This window comes from Mus musculus, chromosome 13, assembly GCF_000001635.26.
Source record: "Mus musculus strain C57BL/6J chromosome 13, GRCm38.p6 C57BL/6J".
Taxonomy (NCBI): domain Eukaryota; kingdom Metazoa; phylum Chordata; class Mammalia; order Rodentia; family Muridae; genus Mus; species Mus musculus.
The window spans coordinates 63405905-63419341 of record NC_000079.6 but is presented as its reverse complement, the minus strand read 5'-3'; the positions used below and the strand labels follow the sequence as shown (position 1 = coordinate 63419341).

Genomic DNA, 13437 nt, shown 5'->3' with positions numbered 1-13437 from the left:
CAGTGTCCATCATTAACACTGAACTATATTTAGTGTGGAGACCTTTCACCTCCTAGGTTAAATTCACTTAAAGCATTGTTTTTGTAAATAATGTAAATGAAAATTTAGAAGCTCTTTTGATTAGTTCTTATTCATGTACAGAAATGCTGCTGGTTTGGCTGTTGGCTTCATGCCTTGCAGCTTTATAGAATCAGGCCTCGGTTCTAGGAGGCTTTTGGAAGTCCATTTTCTCTCTCTCTATGCCACCTGCAAGTAGAGGCATTTTTCCTTCCTCTGACTTGCATGCCTTTGCTTTCCTTCCTCTGACGTCTCCTCAACTTGTTGAATACTTGTTGAATACTTGTTGAATACTTGTTGAATATTGAGGCTGGGAATTTTTGCCTTGTTCCTGGTCTTAGTGGAAAGCTTTTATCTCTCTGTGTTGGGTGTGATGCTCACTGTGACCCTGGCAAGCATAGCCTTCATTGTGTCAGTGTTGAGTCCTTCTGAGCACTGGCTCACAACCTAATCTGTTCAGTTTTCATTATGAAAAGATGCTGGATTTGGTAAGTTGCCTTTTCTACATCCATCTACATCCATCAATATTACACATGGTTATTTATTTATTTATTTATTTATTACATGTAAGTACACTGTAGCTGTCTTCAGACGCACCAGAAGAGGGCATCAGATCTCATTATGGGTGGTTGTGAGCCACCATGTGGTTGCTGGGATTTGAACTTCGAACCTTCGGAAGAGCAGTCCGGTGCTCTTACCCACTGAGCCATCTCACCAGCCCCCTACCACATGGTTTTTGTCTTTCATCCTCGATATGGTGATGAGATGCATTCATAGATTTGTGGATATTGAATCTAGGACTCACTTCTTAATAGCATATAGTCCTTTTGATGCAGCACTAAATACTAGCATTTTAATTAATTAATTAATTAATTAGAACGTATGAGTGTTCTGTCTGCATGTACATAGACATGCCAGAAGAGGGCATCAGATCCCTTTATAGACAGCTGTGAGCCAGCAAGTGCTTGGGAGGAATTGAACTCAGGACCTCTGGAAGACCTGTCAGTGTTTTTAACTGCTGAGCCATTTCTCCAGCCCTACTAGTATTTTTTTTTAAGATTTATTTTATGTGTGTGAGTGTTTGCTTGCATGTATGTCCATCTACCATGTATATACAGTGTCTGTGGAGGCCAGAAGAGGATGTTAGATCCCCTGGAGATGGAATTACAGTTGTAAGTCACCATATGGGTGCCAGGAGCTGAATCCAGACTCTCTGCAAGAGCAGTCAGTCAGTGCTCTTAGTCTGTGAGCCGTATCTCCACTCCCAGGTTACTAGTATTTGAGGATTTTTGTAGTTCTAAGCTTATCTTAAATATCAGCCTGTGATTTTCTTTTCTTCAAGTGTTCTTGTCGTGCTTTGGTATTAGACAATTCTGGTCTTTGGAAATGAGTTTAGAATTTGTCCTTCCTCTTCACATTTTTGAAATATTGTGAGGAGGATTGATGTTCATTCTTCTTTAAACACTTGACATTTTCTATGAAGGCCTTCTGGTACTAGGAAAGCTTTTGCTTACTGATTCAATCTCTTTACTTTTATTGGTCTGCTTAGAATTTGTTTGTTTGTTTGTTTTTCTCATGAGTCAGTCTTATAGGTTGAGTTTCTAAGGGTTAATTTATTTCCTGAGATTATCTGATTTGTGGGTTATAACTTCCACAGTAGTTTCTTACAACCCATTGTGTGTGTCACTGATTATAATACTTCATAATTTCATTTGAGACTGCCTCTGTTTTTCACATTTAAGGTAAAGTTTTTCAATTTTTGTATATTTTCTCTTTTTTTGTCTTTTTTTAAAGTAATGCATTTTGTGCATATGTACCCTAACCCTTTGTTGCTGTTCACCCTCCACTCTGTCCTGTACTCACTCTCCTTTTCTTGCTGGTCCTGTTAAAATAGACCTTTTTTCTGCTTTGATGTCACAAAATCTCACTACCCTCTCTTGTTCTCTTCCCTCTTCTTTTAAAGCTTCCATGTTCCCCTGCTTTATGCCCCTTTCAACTTTTCTGCCCTGCACATATAGACATGCACATATAATTTTATTCCAGGTTCCCCATATGAGATAAAACACATCATTTATCTTTCTGAGTCTTATTTAGTTTTCATGACACACCCTCTATCTCCATCCATTTTCCTGCCTTTTTTCATTCTTGTTTATAGTTGGATGAAGTTCTGTTGCTTATATACACTGTTCCTTTGTTTATTCATCCATTGATGGACAGCTGTGCTGTTGTGGGTAGTGCAGGAGGAGCTCGGATGTCCAGCTCTCTGGTGTGCCTTCTTGGAGTCCTCAGGGGTGTGTCCTGGAATGAATGGCTTGCTGAGGTGGTGATTCTGCTCTTAGGTTTTTGAGAACTCTCTGCCGGAGCATTATGTGCTCTCAACCATTGAGCCGTCTTGCTAGCCCCTCCTACCAGATATTTTAAAGATTCAGAACAATTTTCTAAAAGTCTGAATATTTTGAGGACCCTTGAAAAGTTGTAGAAACATTCAGGAAAACACTCTTACACATAAAAGAAAAATATAACTTGAACTTGGGAGAGTGAGGACCTTATTATTGGCAGTGAGACGTGGAAACACAGCTTTGTGCCGTTATCTTTGGCAGCTTAAGGAGCTCCCTTAATGTTTTAGGGACCTTGACTCAGGCCAAACCGGGTTTGTGGCTTCAATACAGTAAAGAATTTCAGGACTATCCCGTATAAAGCAGAGCTGGGAGCTGGGCGTGGTAGTGCACGCCTTTAATCCCAGCACTTGGGAGGCAGAGGCAGGCGGATTTCTAAATTCAAGGACAGCCTGGTCTACAAAGTGAGTTCCAGGACAGCCAGGGATAAACAGAGAAACCCTGTCTCGACCCTCCCCCCCCCCAAAAAAAAAAACAAAAACAAAAACAAAAAAGCAGAGCTGGGTTTTTACAAAGGATGTTCTAATATAGATCATAAGCAGAGGATTGGGAGTAAGGAACTTAGAAGGATGCAGTCATGCGTGAGTGTGGGCTCACCAAGGGAGAATAGTCATCAAACATCTTAGCACTAGCCATATGTACCAGACACATACACCAACCATACCATTTTGATGGCTTTCAAATAACATGTCAGAGGTTACTAAGAAAGCTTTTTTCCCTTTCCTACCTCTTCTGCTAAGTGGGATTTCAGCATGGCTCTGGAGATGCCTTAGATGGAACTAGAAGCTGATATGGTCAAGCCAGGTTGTATTAGGGCTACACGGGGAGATAGGACAGGCCTTTTCTCTGTAAATGGCATTTCTGGGGAGATTCCTAGAGAGTTACAGGTTTAAGCCAGAAAGGGAGAAGACGGCCTTAAGCAGTGGCTAAGCTGCTCTGGCACTCTTGCCTCTCTGCTGGCAGAGTTGCCAACCAGATGCTTAGGTGAGGTGCTGCTTTCATGACCCATGGTTTTCCTGCCTTTGTCTACTGGCTTGCTTATCAGCTGGAGAAATTAATGTTAATGCTGTTTGGCAGTGCCCAATAAGTACATACTAAATCCAGTATGTTTAGTATTAAATTTTTGTATTTTATGTGATAAGGAGGACAGAAATACTTTTTTTATTTTTTATTTTTTTAGTTTTTTGGTTTTTTGAGACAGGGTTTCTCTGTGTAGCCCTGGCTGTCCTGGAACTCACTCTGTAGACCAAGCTGGCCTCGAACTCAGAAATCTGCCTGCCTCTGCCTCCCAAGTGCTGGGTTTAAAGGTGTTCACCACCACTGCCTGGGCAGAAATGCTTTTTTATTTAGAAGAAAATACAAAAGAAATTATATTCTATGCAGTTCCTGTCTTGCATATGCCTGGCTTTTTGTTGAAGACAGGAAAGAAAAAATTGTCGTTTAACTCCTCAAAATGAAGTTTGAATGACTGCATTTCATTTAAGGTGGTCTGGTGGAAGTGTTCATGTCCAGATGACATTTTGTAATTGTGGAGATGCTGTGGAGTTCTGGTGAACTCTGTGCAGGTAGGAACAAGAGACAGAGGCGCTGCCTCTGACAGGTGGAGGGACCCATTGGAGCCTCCAAATGAGACTGTTGTGTGGGAAGGAGAGAGGTGGAGAGAAGTGTGGAATGGAGAGAGATGGGGGAAGTGTATGGGATGGAGAGAGATGGAGAGATATATGGGATGGAGAGATGGGGGAGATGAATGGGATTGAGAGAGATGGGGAAGATGTATGGGATGGGAAAGATGGATAGATGTACCATTAAGTATGAGAACTTATATTTTCTTAGCATGTTTCTATGTTAAAACATAAAGATAAATGTCATGTATGCAAGCAGCAACCCTGTACCCATTTGGTGTGTGGACAAAGAGCCTGCATCTCCTGATGCTTTTGCCCAGGTGCTCAAACATTAAGGTACCCTTTTTAAAAGACAAGGAATTATAAGTTTGATTTAAAAACTATTTCTGTTTATGGTAAATAAATAAATAAAAAGCCTGGGCACTTAGAATGCTTGTGATTCTAGTAACTTCTGAGGAGTTCTTGACCTTTCTTCCTGACTTACAGACTATACTGCCCTTTTTTTTTTTTTTTTTTTTTTACATGCACAGTGTGTTACCTGGATACTTATCATCAGCCATTAAAGCCATCTTGCTTTTATTTATTTGTTTAATTAATATTGATTGATTTGTTTTGAGGCAGGGTTTCTCTGTGTTGCCCTGGCTATCCTAGAACTAGCTCTGTAGACCAGGCTGGCCTCGAACTCACAGAGATCCTCCTGTTTCTCCCTCCCAAGTGCTGGGATTAAAGGCATCCATCACCACCACCTGGCCATCTTGCCTTTTTATTCTATTGGTTATGAAGGCTAGAGGTTAATCTCAGATGTCAGTCTTCAGGTGCATAAATCACACTGGACTGGGAACAGAACAGAAACAGTGTGTAGTTACCATAGGACATTTGGGAGTTAGTAAAGAGCGTGAAATAGCCATAGCAGCTTTGCATTGTATATGCATGTATTTATGTATAGAGAATAAAATTGCAATCATGATGAATGAATTATTTCATAACTCCAAATTTAATTTAGACAAGCAGTTTCCCATCCACTAACTACATTCCTCTAAAATGAGACCAGTGGCCCCTGTCATTTTCTATTGCTGTATTATACATTATTTAATTATTTGCTGATTGTAAGTATGTAATATACATACTTTATGTCAGCCACTGTGTTCATCTCTGGCTATTTCCTTTTATTAAATTTCCAGAAATGGATTAATTCTTACAGAGTATAACATTTTAGAGCTTTTTGTATATTTTCCTAATTGCCCTTAGAAAATGAAACTGGTTGGATGCACTCCCACAAACTTGTATGAGTGACTACTTAGCTGACTTAATTTTTAAAAAGATTTGCCGATTTTATATGTATGTTTGTTTGCCTGAGTATGTATGTGCACCCCTTGCATGCAACGTCTATGTAGGTCCGAAGGTGTTGAATCCCTGCAACTGTAATTATAGGCAGTTGTGAGTCGCCATGTGGGTGTTGATGTCCCAGGGTGACTGTTGCTGTGATTAAACACCATAACCAAAAGTAAGTTGGTGGTAGTGGTGGGAGAAGGTCCATTTCACTCACAGTTCCATGTGATAGCTCATCAAAAGCAGTGAAGAACTCCAGCAGGGCAGGAACCTGCAGGCTGGAGCTAGTGCAGATGCCAGGGAGGAATGCTCCTTTGTAGCTACACTGCTTACTGGCTTGCTACACAGGGCTTGTTCAGCCTGCTTTTTTATGGAACCTAGGACTTCCAACCCTGAGGTGGCCCCACCTACAACGTGCTGGGCCCTCCCACATCAATCACTAATTAATAAAATGCCCTACAGGCTTGCCTACAATCTGATCTTATGAAGCCATTTTCTTGATTTGAAGCTCTCTCCTCAGATGACTTTAGCTTGTGTTAAGTTGACATAAAACTAGCCAGCACAATGGACACTCTTGTCAACTTGACACTCAAACATCACTTTTCAGTTAGAGCTTTTTCTTTCTCATTTATTCCCCAAGATGGCATGTTAATAATAATATCATAATGTAAAATATAACGTTAAAAGTCTCATTGTCTTTACAAATTCAAACATATTAAAGGTTCAGTCTCTTTAAAATATTCAGTCTTTTAAAAATTCATAATATGTTTTTAAAAGTTCAGTCTCTCAACCAAGGTCTCCTGTAAAAATGAAAATTAAATACTTTCCTTCTACAAGAGGGAAGAACCAGGGCACAGTCACAATCTGAACAAAGCAAAACCAACTTCAAAAGTGTAAATAAATCAATGTCCAATGCTGGGATTCACTCACAGTCTTCTGGGTTTCTCCAGAGGCTTAAACCACTTCTCTGGCTCCATCTTCTACAGCATACACAACTTGTCCTCCAGGCTTTGGCAGCCTCCACTCCACTGCTGTTGCTGTCCTTGGCGGCCATACAAGATGACCATGACATCCCATGGACTGGCGTCTCCAAAATGCTGGGGTCTCTGCTGTAATTGGACTGTGATTTTCTTCAGGGCTCTCTTCCTCATGCCAAGCCTCATCTTGTCTCCACGATCCCTTCGTAGGACTTCAACTGCTACTAAGGCTGTACCTTTTCTAATGGCCTGTCCTGGCTTCTCAGAGTGCCAAGCCCCACTTGCTTGCTATGACCCTTTCATGCCTTCAAAACTAGCACCAACTGGATGGTCTTACACATTACCAAGTCTTGGGCACTTCTGAAACACAGCTTCTGTGTGCCAACTCTGGGGAAACACTTTGCAGATTTTCCTTCCATGTCTCTTAAAAACAAACAAACAAACAACAAAACTACCACTGATTTCTTCGCTCCAGCTGACCAGCATCAACTGTCCCAGCAAAGGTTTAATTTTAGTGGCTCTCGTCCTTTGTTAATCACAGCTGACTCTTTAGCCCCAGACAACCAGAACCACAGATTATCAGCTCAGAGTAGCAAATAGCCCTGATAAGAGTCTTTGGGTGGCTTTTAAACTTCCCTCTGGAGCTTCCCAGGACTCCATTGTCTGCATTGCTCTGAATATTCTTTTTTTTTCCCCAGATTTATTTATTTTATGTATATGAGTACACTGTTGCTCTGTTCAGACACACCAGAAGAGGGCATCAGATCCCATCACAGATGATTGTAAGCCACCATGTGGTTGCTGGGAATTGAACTCAGGGCCTCTGGAAGAGCAGTCAGTGCTCTTAATCACTGAGCCATCTCTCCAGCCCCTGCTCTGAATAATCTTATCTTTAACGTTCCCTCAGAATAGCTCACTAAGCTTTGAACACTCACTGGCTTTTCTAGCCTAATGTTCCAATAAATATTCCAATAAACAATCCTCCAATAAACAACCTAGTCAGATTTGTCACAGCAATATCCCATGATCCAGGTACCAATTTGTCTTAGTTACAGTTACTGTTGCTATGGTAAAACCATGACCAAAAGCAAGCTGGGGAGGAAAGGGTTGATTTGGCTGTGTTCTGCTGCCTCAGCTGTGTCCTTAGCCCCATGGAAAATGTGAATAGAGTCTAACAGTCTTTCCTGAGATGGCTGGCGCTGTGGTGAGGGAAGCAGACACATCTTCCTGTGGTGATTACAGGCAATGGGAGAAGTAAGAGGGGTTACTGTTTATTCTCAGGCAGTTTGGGCAAGCACTGGCTTCAGTTTTAAAAACAAGAGAAAGCAGCTGGTTGGAATGATGTGGAGGCCATCCCTCCACAACCAGTTTCAGCTGTGGATTGACTTTTTTTCTTTTTCTTTTTTTTTTTTTTGGCTCTTCAGCAGGTGGTGCTGCAGTGCCATAAGACAGTTCATCTCTAGGAAGCTGGCTGAGGCCTGGATCAGGTTGATCCGAACTGCACAGCACCAACAGGCTGGGTTGAGTGAAAAGGCATTGCATTCGGAAATGTCAGTTCAGATGTCCCCTTCTCAGCTTGCCTAGCCTGCAGTTCTCTGCCTGGTTTGGGTTTCTAAGCATAGAGGCACAAAACTCCTCCCGAGGTAGAATCTTTATGTTTCTGTCCTGGTTCCAGTTCAGGAAGTGTTTATATATATTTTTAGTTTCACCACAACATTTTGGGTTTTCTCTTTGATGTGTCCCGTCTGGTCGCTGTGTTTGGAGTAGAGAGCCCATCAAAGAGGATTTCTTGTGCTGTCTTAACAGGAAGCCATGGGCTGAGAGTGTAAAGGAAACAAAGTTAGGTACTTGGTTATATACAGAACTAAAACGTAACCACAAGAAAGCTGCTTCTGTATGAGTCCAGTGGCCCTCAGCACACGGTTACAGGAACTCCTTCTGAGGCTTGCAGGCCCCCGAAGATAAGGACGATTAAGTAGGTGGGGTTCATTAGCATGCTCAAGTTGTCTAGAAAGATTGTACTTACTCTTTACCCTTTTGAAGATAAAATTAAAATAAAAAAGTCTCCAGACACCTCCATTGCCTAACCAGGTACTGCCTTGGACTTTCATTGCCTCTAGCTGCTTGTGTTGGCACACAAGTAGCTCTGCTTGAAATGCTGGGATACATTACCAAAGAACAGAGATGAAAGTGTTTATAGCGTCTGACCTCACCTTGAGGTTGCCATTCCGTTGTTGCTTTGAAGAGGGAAGTGGCTGGCAATGCCACACTGCCCATAGAGTCAGGGTCAAGCTGGTCAGAAGTGAATGTCAGTGACCACGGTATCACCTGAGTCAAATCACTCTTGTCCATTGAATTCACTTATTTTAGACATTTGCCATGTGGACTTTGTTCAAGTGTTTACATGGGTAAAAACTGTACTTTTAAATTTCTACAGATTTTTAGTTTTTAATTTTACAAGTATTAAAAGCATAGGACTTTACTAGTTTATGTTTGTGATACCTAACAGGATTAAAAAAAAAAATAACTTGAACCTGTCCTTGGGGCTCTCAGCTGTTCTTAGAGTGAGAAACCCTGCTTAGGTAAGCTTTGTTGATATACAGGCCTTGATCTTACTCACTGGCCACAGGTTGCCTGAGAGCAGGAGCCTTTTCACTAGAAGTGTGTTTGAGTTCCTAGTGTAAAATGGCTTCCTACAAATGTGCAGGCATCTTTTCTTGGTTTTGTTGGTGAGTGATAAATTCCTGTTCGAAGCAAAGATGGAGAGGAGAAGTAAACTCAGAGTCAAGTCACCAGTGACAAAGGCAAGAAGACAATTTCTTCCTTATTTTTTTGACTTTTCAAAACAGGGTTTCTCTGTGTAGTTCTGGCTATCCTGGAACTGGCTCTGTAGACCAGACTTAGACATCCACCTTCATCTTCTCTGCTTCCTGAGTGTTGGGCTCAAAGATGTTCACCGTCAAGCCTGGCCAGTGTCTAATATTTTAATTATGTTAGAGCCAACCTTGGTTGTCAACTTATTCTCTCTGGGAAGAGGGAGCCTCCATTAGGTTGGCTTCTGGGCATGTCTGTGGTCCATTTTCTTGATTAATGATTGACGTAGGAGGGTCCAGCCTACTTCTGGTGGTGCCACCCCTAGGGAGGTGGTCCTGCTGAACAAATCACGAGGTTCAAACCCCTAAGCACTATTTTGTTGTTTCTGTTTCGAACTCCTGCTTTGGGTTCCTTTGATGGTGGCTATATCCTGTAAACCAACTAAACTGTTTCCTCCTAAAGTTGCTTTTGGTCATTGTTTTATAACAGCCACTGAGAACCAAACTCAAGACAAAATACTAATGTGTTCTTCAGCACTTTTTCTAATGGACTTAACTGGAAGCCTGCAGTGTCATCTACAGAGATGAAGACAAAACTGCCTGGGCAGTAGTAGGTTGTCATTGTTTATTCAAGGGTAGGGGTGAGGGGTGGGGGAGTGGTGGGGGTAGTGTGGGAGTGGTGGGGGTGGGTGAGGCGGAGGGTGAGAGTCGCTGTGTTTTGAGTTGTTGGGTAGGCTTTTGGTGTGCTGATGGAGAGTGTAAATAGTGTTTGTGCCTGAGTCTAAGGGTAAGGATGGCAGACTTTGAGTTGAAGAATAGCCTCCTAGTGCTGCTGAAGGGCTTCTGTTATTGCTTTGTGCACTGGTCCTTGCTGTGGCTAAAAGCAATCAGGCTAGGGAGAAGCTCATTCCCCAAACACTGGGGACCTGTCTGAAGAGTGCAGGAAAGCCCTAGAGCTACCACCCAGATCACGTTTCTTTAAGTCTTCACAGCTGGTTGAAGAGAATACACACAGTGCACCTGATTTGAAGTTGGCACCTCCAATTCCGGAGAGTCAGCCTCTGTTGAAAGTTGTTTGGAAATTACCTCTTAATTTCAGGCCTGTAATTCTGGTTGGGCTATCTCAGGTGAAAAAAAAAAACAAAACAGTTTCTCCTATTTCCATCAAACCTTGGTGTTTGGGGGAAGGAAATACAGTTTTGTTTTGTTCTATTCTTTTTCTTTTCTTATGGTTTTTTTTTTGTTTTTTTTTTGTTTTTTGTTTTTTTTTTGTTTTGTTTTTTTTTTTTTATTTTTTTATGAGCATTGGTGTTTTGCCTGCATATATGTCTCTGTGAAGTATTGAATCCCCTGGAACTGGAGTTACAGTTGTGAGCTGTCATGAAGGTGGTAAGAATTGGACCTGGGTCCTCTGGAAGAGCAGCCAGTGCTCTCAACTGCTGAGCAGTGTTTATAGCCCGATTTCTTTTATTTTATAAGTATTTCCTGAGTAGAAGAGTATGCTGTTATGACATTAATACCACAAACACAGGAGCAAAGTAACCAATCTTATAGGAAAGAACCTTTCGTTTTTACAGGTTAAGTCTATCAGTGGGTGACTGTCAGCCACGGAGGAGGAAGAACAGTGTGCCTCTGAGGTGTAGTGCACCTCCATGTCTAATTTTATATTGACTAACGGAGTGTAGTGGTGGCATTTCTGACAAGGTCATTGTAATGACACTGATTACAGACGAGGTGTCGACTGTTGTTCAGTGTCCATGAACTGTGCTTTGTAGTGTTCTGTTGGTGACTCTTCTTAGGTGCTACTTTTATAACAGGAGGGTTAGATTGACTCAACTTATAGGAAATGGGGAAAAGTTAGTGCTTTTTTGTTTTGTTTTCATACCAGGATACCACTTGGTTTATGGGCCTTATTTGTCCTTCGTAGACTTACTTCTGATACTTCTGGTTTGGAAATGTTTCAGACCAAAAAGGAAAGCAATTTTATGCTTTCTTGGCCTTCAGATCAGTACAGTGTGCATCTGCTTTTGATACTGTGTGGTTTATAGTTAGCTTTGTTTTAAATATTGACAATCTGTGAGCTACAAAGTCTTCTACCAATACAAAACAAATATAAATTTTGTGTATCTTCTCTCTTGCAAGAGCTGCAATAGGCTTGTTACTTTCTGCACACTTGTATAATGTAATTGTAAGTTCCTACTATGTGCCCAGTACTTTGTGTACCCGTGGTTTCCAGAAATATGTTTGGAAAACCAGGTACTTTGGAGAGGATCTAGGTAAAATGTGTTTTAATAAAAAACCTGATGAGAACTGGTTTGAGCAGGAGGAGGGTTGCCCTGTTGCAGTGACCTTTGTGTCCCCAGTTCTCCTGTGGAGGTCCCGGCCAGCCTTCTCAGGCTCCTCACTTTTGTTTAAGGCAACTTCTATCATTATAGGTGTTCTGTGAAGACTATAGTGTCTAAAGTGGAAAAAATTTCAAAATTGTAATTTTTCTCTAAGATCCTTTGAAGCTTACATTGTATAGCGCATGTTTCTACCTAACAGTAAGAAGATGGAAGAACCACACGTGTACATACTGGCCCTTTTCACAATGTGGGATTGTTCAGGAGGTTCTCAAGGCAGAAAACAGTAAACACTCTGCCCTGTCCCTTGAGGTCCCTCCCTGCCTTGCAGTGGAGTTGCCAACTTTTGTAGGCTAGTAGCTAGTGGATGTGGGCTTGTGTATTCTTGTGCTTTAAGGTTTTCTCAGTTTTAATTTCTGTTATGATAAATATTCCAAAATGTAACCCTTATAAACCAAGGCTCTTTGTGGTTTCTAGAAAAGCTTCAGAGTATAAAAGGGTCCCCAAGAACAAAATGTTGAAAATCTCTTATTAATGCAGATTCTCTGCTGGTCTTTGGGAGAGCTAACCTCCCATAAGGCATGTGGCAATGGTGTGTTCTAGGATAAATGGATTCAACAGACAGGCCTGTGGGTACCAACTGGGTGGGCAGCTGTGCTGAGGCATCCAGACACAGCCATTTCTCTTTCGTGCAAGTAAAATATGAAGGGCACATAATTATCAATTTTTGTGTAAATTTGATGGCATTAATTACATTCACAATGTTGCATTTGTAAATTATATGTGCCCACTTGCTGTCATTCTAGCTGTTCCTAACTCTAGTGGTTGGGAAGGTATATTACTTAAATGGTCATGATTAATTTGTAATGACCACCTTAGAATTTCTACTGCCATTCACTATTCTGCCCTAACTATGCCTAAAGAATAATGGTCAGGACTGAGTGACCTGAAGCATCCCTTCTTAACATCTGTGAGCAATTATGGTCTCCAACAGAACTTGAAAAGGACCAAGTTCCTTGAATTTCAGTTGGGTGGGACTTTTGTAGACTTTGCAGAGTTCAAAGGTTTCCACTGATGGGGTAGCCATTCGAGACATGAAAATGTCGCTCAGCAGTGATCGTTACAGAACAACTTTCCATGTCTAAGCTAAGGCTGGCTTTACATTTTTGAAAATAAAATAGTGAGTTTTGGCCCCTTGTTTCTGTGAAATTTTCTTTGATTTACTTTTCAATATCTAAATTGACCTTCCCTCAATGCCGAATGAAATATACAAACTCTATTTATTTGTCTTTTCTTATTCTGAGGTGTGATGGCGCTTCTTGGCTGTCAACTTGACTACATTTGCAGTTAATGAGAATGCATGTGACTGGATTTACCTGTGAGGGATTTTTCTTAATTAAACTATTTAAAAATGGAAAGACCTACTTTTGATCTTTTGAGCTGGGAAGATCCATCTTTAATCTGGATGACACCTTTGGTTGGCAGCCCGTCTTAAGGACATGGAAGAAGGAAGCTTATTCTCTTTGCCTATTTGCTTTCACTCTCCCTAGAAAGTTCATTCCTTCACTGGCATTAGAACGTACTTCTCCAGGGTTCTGACATATACTGCAGACCAGCCGAGACAGCCAGCCTTGTGGACTGAACAACTACTAGATTCTTGAACCTTCCATTGGTAGACTGCCATTGTTGGACTAGCTGGACCATAGTCTGTAAGCCACTCTAATAAATTCTCTTTATATGTATGCATTTATGTATGTATGCATAATGTATATTATGTATTCTACATAGGTGTATATATGTATATATCCTATATATTCATATATTATCCCACAAATACTTACAAGTGTATATATATGTGTGTGTGTGTGCATTTATGTATGTATGCATAATGTATATTATGT

The 13437-nt window shown here is 41.1% G+C and overlaps 1 protein-coding gene across 28 annotated transcripts in view; it reads left to right on the top strand.

Moving 5' to 3' along the window:
- Fancc (Fanconi anemia, complementation group C) overlaps nucleotides 1–13437 on the top strand; it is a 195959-nt gene that overhangs the window by 77951 nt on the left and 104571 nt on the right. For 4 of the 28 annotated variants that reach the window (NM_001347515.1, XM_030247144.1, XR_001780751.2 and 1 more), the window contains one exon: nucleotides 13087–13245. The exons of the other annotated variants lie outside the window; for them this stretch is intronic. The gene's annotated coding sequence lies outside the window, so the exon portion shown is untranslated. Of the gene's footprint in view, nucleotides 1–13086; nucleotides 13246–13437 lie in introns of those variants that run through there. 28 annotated transcript variants of the gene reach the window in all.